Raw genomic sequence first — 7,470 nt, 5'->3', positions numbered from 1 at the left:
ACGGGGATGGATAAAATTCCGTTACTACTACCAATGTCGTCTGCAAAAAGATTTTCAATAATGTATAATTCAAGCCATTGATATTATGTTTTTTTATATACAAAGATGACAAAATTGCTATATATTTACATAGAAAATATATCTTCCGTATAAATAATTTCTATAACTGAGTTGCTAGACAACGAGCTAATTAGCCTAATTAATACAAATTCTAAACACTGATATATAAAATCTCTAAAGTTGCAGCACCAAATGCGTATATCTACACGTTAGCTATTAATTGGACAATTATTTACTCGAATTCAAGTATTGATAACATCATAAAACATAATCGGTGCAACTCAATTCTTCAATTATATTATATAATATTCGATGTTATAATTTATACAATTGTATATCGATCTAAATATTTTTAAAATATTATAACAAATTCATTCTGTGCAACGCACGGGCGCAAATACTAGTAATAATAATATCAGCAGCAGCAACAACAACAACAATAATAATATCCTTACAATAACAACCACATAAGGGAGAAAAAGTGTCTCTCAACCTTTTACATTTCCTACATTACTTAGGAAAAAGTTCAACTCAAAACTTTTAACATATTACATTATTTACAAGCGGAATTTTATTAAAATTTGTTGGAAATTCAATTCGATACTCTATTAACTCAAGTTTTGGAAAACTTGACCCAGTCAACTCCATTGATGTTACTTCACATGGAAAGAGTTGAAATTAAAAAAAAAAAAAAATGGTTGATCCCATTGAAAGGAAGCAAAACTCGAAAATTTCATGGCAAATGCATAGTGTTGAAAAGTATTATGAGTGCTGGACAAGTTAGCCCTCTTATTAATGATCGTAGAAATCATTTACAAGAAAAATGAGGAAAAAAGGAAATTTTGTGTGTTTGATTTTCTCATTAAGTAGAGATTTGGACGACCATTGACCACTTCAATAGTTGTCACTTTCTTGTTTCTTGTTTCTAGTTGCCTCTTTAATGCTGATGGATGGAAAGGACTAATTATAAATGATTAAGAGATAAAAAAAAAAAAAATTACTCTTTATAAATATGGATTAAAAAAATGAAGCAACATGCAATCTTTTTTTTTTTTTTTTTTTTTTTTAAATGCTACTGACTCTATTACAATGTAGTATCTGTTCATAACTACTTTTTCAACCTACTGAGAAACAAAAAACCAATAACGCCTTTACTAAGGCGCAAACTCACAACCTCTCATATGAAAATTTAACCCGAATGTCATTAGACCACAAGTTCTTAGCAATCTTCTAATAGACCCACGAACCCTTTTAATAATTCACTTTCTTTAAATCACAAAGCACTAGGAATTTATCATTTCTCATGCTAAAGTTATAGACCCAACGATCCCATTTCCACACTAATCAGCTTCAAGGGCACAATATACTTTTAATGTGCGCGATTCAAAAACTATTGTTATGATAAAAGTTATAATTAGTAGTGAATTTACAGCTTTATTTTCTTATATTCCATCTGTCTCATTTTATCTGTTATACTTATTATTCATTGGTTAAACCAACTCTTTTTTTCTTTTTGTTTATTTTCTTTAATATTTTTTACTTATTTTTATATTTAATTTTTTGTGTTTAATAGTACTTTTAGTGTAGTTCCTTAATATATAAATTTTGTATACTAAAGTTATGATTGGAAAACCTAGCTAAAAATGTAGCTGAAAAGCTATAAGCTAGGAGTTGAAAACTGAAAAGCTGTTAACTAGTTGATTATGCTTAAAATTGTTTGGTAAAATTAGTTTTTTATAAGTTGATAAATGTAAAAAGAGAAAAAAGAACATCTTCATAAAATTTAAATAATGTGATTATTATATCTTTTAATTAACCCATTTAGCTAACAATTATCAGTTTACAGTCATTTATCAAACATGGCCAATATATATCTTATACGAAAACTTACATGGAAGACATGCGACATGGTAGTATAAATAAAGATGCATGCTTCAACTTAGGAAAATGTTATTTCCTCTTTCAAATTTTTTCTGAATAAGCTAGTAATTTTTCTCGATATGGCTTATAGTAATTGAGTGTCATGAATTGGCCAAATGCACTTACTTTTAATTAAACATTAAAGCAATTAATTAGACAGTGTCAGGAGAAAAAATAAGAAGGAAAATTTTAAGAGGAGTCTACACCATCACTCCTATCCCAAAAAAAAAAAAAAAAAAAAAAAAAAAAAGAAAAGAAAAGAAAAAAGAAAAAAGAAAAGAACTTAAATCATTGACTTGTAGTCAGTTTGAATCTAACACGTAATGGAGGTGACGAACAATCTTTGACGTTAGCATGACAATGGTGTTTTATTATTTATTGTTTTTATTGCGAAATATTTGTAAGGATTATGTAAATTAGAGTAAGGCGGTGTTAGATTGGGAATTTTGCACAGTGGCAAATTATATCGTGCACTGTGGTGCATAATCGATTATGCATCGCGCATCAAAACGACGCAATTTTATTTAATAAAAAGAAACAAAATCTGTTTCGCACTATTTCGTAAAAAATAATTCTGTTCTCCAGTTTCATTTTGTATACACTGCAGTTTCAGTTCAACACAACTACAGTTTCACTTCGATATAACTACAGTTTCATTCAATATTTATACACTCAAATATGTGAAAATGTTATTTAATTTTATTTTATATACGCTATAGTTTCATTAAAACACAACTACATGATCATTTCGATATAATTACAGCTTCATTGTACAATATAGACTCAAATATGTGAAATGTTATTCAGTTTCATTTTATATATACTGCAGTTTCATTTCACCACAACTACAATATCATTTTTATATAACTGCAATTTCATTTGATAATATAAAAATAATACGCGAGGCAATGTCGGTTTAGATACACTGTAATGTCGCTCCGTTAACACTAGCAGCACGTCCTTTCTTTACTTAAAGAAGAGGCGCCGTTTTGATGCGCGGTGCATAATCGATTATGCACCGCGGTCCAAGATATAACGACTGTATTATGGGTCTTGATACTCATTATCACGTTTATTTATCTATACTTGTTATCCTATTATTATAATCAAATCTTTTAATAATTACAAAACTCATTACCATTTTATTTCTCTATTTTTAAACAATAGAAATAAAAATAATGGAGAAAAAATTAAAAAATAATAAAAAGAATATTGTCCATGCATATATATATATATATATATATATATATATATATATATATATATATATATATATGTTTGTGTGTGTGTATATCTTTATTATATATTTTTATATATTTTTATTTTTATTTTATTTATTTATTTATTTTGATTGCCAAACTAAATATCTGCTTCCCATTATTATTATAATTCTAATGTTTGAACCAATCACATCCTAACAGGGCGTTTGGTTGGAGGGTGGGAATTATGTGGGAAAGGAATTGTAATTCCATGGGAGTTGAATTACTGGGAATAAAGTGAGAATTTAAATTCCAGTGTTTGGTTGACAGGAATAGAATTACTGGGAATTTCAATTCCAATGTTTGGTATACATGAGAATTGAAAGGGAATAAGTAGTATAAAGTCAAAAATGTCCATTATTGTTGTTAGACATTAATTTTATGTTAAAAAAGGAAGGGGTAATTTTGACTCATCACTATCTTTTTTTCCCAAGAATTAAAATCCCAGGGGGGGACATGAGATTTTAATTCCATGAAAATGGGGGAATTGCAATTCCCTCCAACCAAACTACGGAATTTAATGGCCTTTAGAATTAGGTGGGAATTAAGTGGGAATGGAATTTAAAATCCCTCCAACCAAACGCCCTGTAAGATGTGCAGAGGCAAATTATGATGTGCATCCGTATGCACCATGCATGGTGCATACGGATGCAAAAACGACGTCGTTTTAATAAAACGCGCGTCTCCCCTTAAAAAAAAAAAATCAGGTTCGATTTCCAGCAACAACATATGAAGTAAAAATTTCATAATCGATGAACTATAATTCCATAATCTAATCTATGAACTAAAAATTCCAGAATGAATGAACTAAAATTCCATAATCTATAAACTAAAATTTCAGAATCAATGAACTACAATTCCATAATCGATGAACTATAATTCCATAATCAATGAACTATAATTCCATAATCTATGAACTAAAATTCCAGAATGAATGAACAATATAATGTTGTTGCTGGGAATTGAACCTGAATTTTTTTTAAAGGGGAGACGCGAGTTTTTTAATAAAACGACTACGGATGCATAGCATAACGATTGATGTGCAAATGAGGTGTGAAAAGTAGCACGGGCTTGAAAGAAAAATTGCCAAAGATTTATTTAATGTATTTAATACTACCTAGAAAATAAGGGAGAGGGACCATCAAATATAATATTTATGTGAATTAATTTTCAAAATTACAAGGAAATTTAAGATTTCTTCCCTTATAAATAGCTAACACATTTCGAGCCTTGTCATCCCATCACCATTGATCAAAACACATATCACTCATTCACTAACATACACTCTCTCCTATGGCCTTCAACTTTCATTTCAAGTTGGTTGTTCTCGCAGCCCTTTTCTTGTTGGGGGCATGGGAATCTTTAGCCACTGCACGTACTCTTGAAGAGACGTCCTTGTTCTTGCGCCATGAGAGGTGGATGGTCCTCCATGGACGTACATATAAAGATGAGGCTGAGAAGGCCAAACGATTCCATATTTTCAAAGAAAATGTGAAGTTTATTGAAGATTTCAACAAGGCTGGCAATCGGTCTTACAAGCTGGGCACCAACAAATTTACGGATCTTACCAAGGAGGAGTTTCGGGCCACCTTGCTTAATGAAGAGAAGTCACCACGTCCTAAGACAATAAAACCAGCATACTTTTTTAATGAGAGTTTGGATCAAGCTCCAAACTCTTTGGACTGGAGAGAGCAAGGTGCCGTGACAGATATCAAAGACCAAGGAGATTGCGGTAACTATTAACAATTACATACTTTTCGTCTTTCAATTATATCCCCGTCCATCAAAATATATTTGTAGCTACTTTCCTTGTTTCAATTGTCAACAAGTGACTTTTTGGTTCAAAAAACTTTACTTTGCAAACAATTTTTTTTAAAAATGAAAATGGTGATAGCTATATTTGAAGAATGAAAAATGTTATTTTTCTATAATTCATGAACAAAATAAAATCGATATTTTCTTTGGATAGTATACTTATTATATAATATCAGGGTTGGAGCTAAGAATTCTATTGAGCGGGGGAGAAGAAGTAGGGTCCATAAATTTTTTCGAGAGAAGGCCAAACATTAAAACAAAAGAGATAATTTGAAAAAAAATAAATAAAATATTCAAGAAATATAAGTATAAATATTGTGGATATTGATGAAAAATAAAACGCCTCAAAATTTTATGATAATGCATGATATATTTAAATGTCATTTTATTCCAAAAAAAAAAACAAGCAAAATACCAAAATATTCTTCAATTTCGTAAATTTGATTTTTCTTCTAGTATTTTTAATTGCTTATATGTGGTCCTTTAGTGTTTTGTCATTTTTTCAGGATAAAACAAAACAAAACAAAACAATAACTGGTTTTCTTGTTTTGTTATGGATTATACCAGGTTGTTGCTGGGCGTTTGCTGTGGTGGCGGCGGTGGAAGGAATAACCAAAATCAAAACAGGCCAATTAATCTCCTTATCCGAGCAGCAACTCCTCGACTGCGACGTCAACAGCGACGGCTGCGGCGGCGGAATCAGAACGGAAGCCTTCGAATTCATAAAGGACAACGGCGGCCTCGTGACGGAGTCCGACTACCCCTACGAGGGCGCTCAGGAAAGCTGCAACACCCAAAACCTTGGCACCCCGGCGGCCACCATTTCCGGCTACCAAGAAGTGGCCACCACCGAGTCCGCTCTCCTGGCGGCCGTCACAAACCAGCCTGTCTCCGTCGGAATCACCATCGGCGGGGACGTGTTCCAGCACTACCAAACCGGAGTTTTCACCGGCGACAACGGGGACTGCGGATCGGGATACCACCACGCCGTGACGATCATTGGGTACGGGACGAGCGATGATGGAGAGGATTATTGGTTGGTGAAAAATTCATGGGGGACCAGTTGGGGGAGAGTGGTTATATGAAGATGGCAAGAGGGATCAATGAAGAAGGTGTTTGTCAGGTTAACACCAGGGCTTCTTACCCCACAGCTTAAATTTTACTATGAATTATATATTGTTGTAAATCTTTTGCAACAAGCAAATTTATAGTAAAAAAATGCTTCCACATGATGAGTTGATGGAATATTGTGTAGTGTGAAAGACATGTAATATATCATTAAGTTGCATTTTGAAGTGTAACTTATTTTTATCTTATTATAAAACAAATAAATTTCATTTGGGTATTTTAAATTTTAAGGAAAATAGCGGTTTTAGTTCATTAGTTATGCTGATTAAATTGTAGACTCGGTCCAAAAATAAGTGCTCTATATAACTTTTTTTTTTTTTTAATTATGTTGAAATTAAAGTGGTTTCAATCTGTTACTTGTAAATTTTGTTAACATTAAAATTTTATTTTAATCTGTTAAATTATTAGTGAACAAATTTGTCATTTTGTAAAAAATTTCAAGTATAAAGAAAATAAGCTTTTCATATTGATGATTTCAAAGGGTGGTTGGGTTTGCTGTAATGTTGATTACACGAGAATATGAGATGAATTTTCTCTATTATTATTAAATAATAAATGTAGTTCTTAATTGTTTAATGAATACAAATAATTTTTGGATTTTTAATCATGTTCCGGTTTTAATTTGATCTTCTCATAATGAATAATTAGAAAGCAAAACTTTTTTATTTTTCTATAATTTAAATACTAAAATTGCAATGTGACACTATTAAAATCGCAATGCGAGAAAGATTTTGAGAATTAGGTTGCTGATCGATAATTTAAAAAATGATTTAGTTTATTTAAAAAAATGAAATGAATTGAATTTAAATTTTATGAAAAGAAATTACTCGAAATATTGATTATATTATTTATCGGTTGAAAATAAATTATTGAAAATAATTAGTATAAAGACTCAATTACTCTTACATATGTGAATATTATAATGGTCTATTTCATAATTGAAAGTTTCTCTAATTTTATAAAATATAAACGCAAATAATTGAGATTATGTAAAATACTTTTGATTTCTTTTGTATATTACATGCTAAGTGGCTATAGTTTTCAATTCATCACTTTCCATTGCTAAATATAACTTTGAAAAATAAGTCTACTTTAAAGTTAAGAATTGACTTTGAACAATATTGTGGAAATTGGCTGGAAGTACATTAACGTGTCGTTGATTGAAAATTGATTGAAGTGTTGGTCTTTGAAGAGTTCAAAGCACTTCTGCTCATGATTTCCACACATATATAGTTCACCTTCTTTTTATTTTTAGACCATGAGTTATCTTGAGCAGTCCTAAGAGACA

General features: G+C 30.7%; 1 pseudogene; it reads left to right on the top strand.

Annotated features, from left to right (window-relative positions):
* Nucleotides 1-4,479: 4,479 nt before the first annotated feature.
* Nucleotides 4,480-6,394, top strand: LOC109169627 (annotated as a pseudogene).
* The last annotated feature ends 1,076 nt before the right edge of the window (nucleotides 6,395-7,470 follow it).

The sequence above is a fragment of the Ipomoea nil genome, unplaced genomic scaffold (genome assembly GCF_001879475.1).
Source record: "Ipomoea nil cultivar Tokyo-kokei standard unplaced genomic scaffold, Asagao_1.1 scaffold3316, whole genome shotgun sequence".
NCBI lineage: Eukaryota > Viridiplantae > Streptophyta > Magnoliopsida > Solanales > Convolvulaceae > Ipomoea > Ipomoea nil.
Note: the sequence above shows the minus strand (reverse complement) of the source record. Positions and strands in the feature narration are given on the sequence as shown.